The 2,150-nt window shown below is 55.3% G+C and overlaps 1 pseudogene; it reads left to right on the top strand.

Moving 5' to 3' along the window:
- Positions 1–294: 294 nt before the first annotated feature.
- Positions 295–899, top strand: LOC119350394 (annotated as a pseudogene).
- The last annotated feature ends 1,251 nt before the right edge of the window (positions 900–2,150 follow it).

Genomic DNA, 2,150 nt, shown 5'->3' on the forward strand with positions numbered 1-2,150 from the left:
GAAAACTGTCGAATTCCGGATAGGCAATTTTGATGCCCAAATGCTTCCAAAAGCAGCCTTAATATTTGCCAGCAATAGTTAGTCTCTATGCAGCAAGGTATGCTAGAAAGCACAAAGAGAAACCAAAAAATCACTCTTGGTTTGTCCGGCGATCCGTCCCCAACAAAGTAAGCCGTTTAGTTATAAAAATTGTGCTGCCTCACGAGTCACCACCTCCATGACACAAGCAAAGCTCCATAGCATCAGTATATATATCCTCCCAAAGCTAGCACAACAACACCAGCGACTGATTCAATGCCACTCAACTGCTACACCTTGTTGGCGCTGCTCGCACTCTCGGCTCCCCTGGCCGTTGTGGCCGGCGATCCGGGCATCCTGGCCGATTTCGTCGTCTCAGCGAGCGCCAACCTGATGAACCTCACTGGCGACTTCTTCACCTACACCCCGCAAATGCACCGACGCCCGGTTTCACTTTGACCAGGCCACCATGATGGAGTTCCCAGCCCTGAACGGCCAGAGCGTATCCTGCCAGGCTCACATTCTCCCAAGGCTTGGTCAACCCCACGCACACCCACCCACGTGCCTCTGAGCTGCTGGTCATCGTCAACGGCATGCTCTCTGTTGGGTTCATTGATACCGCCAACAGGCTCTTCACCGAGGACCTGGCCGCAGGTGACATGTTTGTGTTCCCCATAGGGACGGTGAATTGCCAATTCAACCAAGGGCACAGCACCTCCACGGCACTCTCGGCATTTGGGAGCGCTACTACTGGGCCCGTGTCTGTTCCCCTCGTCGTGTTTGATACCGGCAACGACAACGCCATCCTCGCCAAGTCATTCAAGAGTGGCGAGGCGACCTTCCAAAAGCTCAAGGCAGGCCTGGCTTTCCGGTGCTGTTAACCAATTGCTTGATACCTGCCTACCATGCATGCTATGTTCTGAGTTTCCGATTTATATAATTCCATACTCTTGCAAAACCGCAACAACCAAATATAGGTAAATATAAAAGACCAAGTGGATAATCTGAACACTCAAAATAAGGTTTATCATTTTTTTTTGCGGGGGAAAATAAGGTTTATCATATCAGGCAGGCAAATAGATTTAATGATGTACTAGAGCATCTACAGCCAGACTTGAAAAATCTGACCCCTCAAACACCCGTGGACGCGCCCGGGCGCGTCCGCAGACAATGACCGGGCACGTCTCAAAAAATGCATTTCACATCCGGATACCTCAAATTATAAACCTCAAATTCATATTATTACATGCAACGTGAAACCTAATCTAAACGGAGCTCGCCCGGTGCCACACCCCGCTCGCCCAGCTCCGCCCTGGGCATGTCTGGTGGCCGGCTGCGCTCCTCAAAATGTTGGTCCGATCGCTAGCAAGGTAGACTAGGGCATGGGACACGAGCCTGCTCACGGGACTCAATGTGCGGCCGTCTCACATGCCCTACTCTTCCTCGTCAGAGCCCGGAATCTGCTGGGTGCCGGTGGACATCAGATCGATGACGGATCCGTCCGGGGACGAGCCGCCGACATCCACCATGATGTGGTTGCGACGCCCAGACTGTTGCCCCTTATGGGGCGCCAGAGAGTGCGACTACGCCTCGCCGACATCCGCCACCGCGAGGGCTGCCGCCGCCTCCCGCGCCCGATGCCTTGCACGGCTGGCACACCGTGCCATGGCCTCATCAAACGATGGTGCGTCCCGAATATCGGTGTGCCAACATAGAGGTTGCGCGTCCGCCCATGCGTTAGGAAACCAGACGAACCGCGCGGCCTCCAGCGTGGCAGCTACAGCTAGCCTAGCGTCGGATCCATGCGTCATTTGGGCGGAGACAATGGTGATGGAAATATGCCCTAGAGATAATAATAAAACGGTTATTATTATATTTCCTAAATTCCGGACCAATGCTCTGTCTATATAATCAACACTCGTGAAAAATTCCGTTCAGTTTTTCGATCCCGACCCTCTGCCTCGCCGTCGCCGTCATCGCCGCGCGCCATCCCGCGCCCCTCCGATGTCGTCCCGCGCCGCCCCGACGTCGTCGCCGCCCCGCGCCACCCCTGCCCCGACGTGGCCGCCCTCTGCCCCGACCTCGCCGTCGCCGCCCTCTGCCGCACCTCGTCGTCGCCGCCCAGTGAGCCC

This window comes from Triticum dicoccoides, chromosome 1A, assembly GCF_002162155.2.
Source record: "Triticum dicoccoides isolate Atlit2015 ecotype Zavitan chromosome 1A, WEW_v2.0, whole genome shotgun sequence".
Taxonomy (NCBI): domain Eukaryota; kingdom Viridiplantae; phylum Streptophyta; class Magnoliopsida; order Poales; family Poaceae; genus Triticum; species Triticum dicoccoides.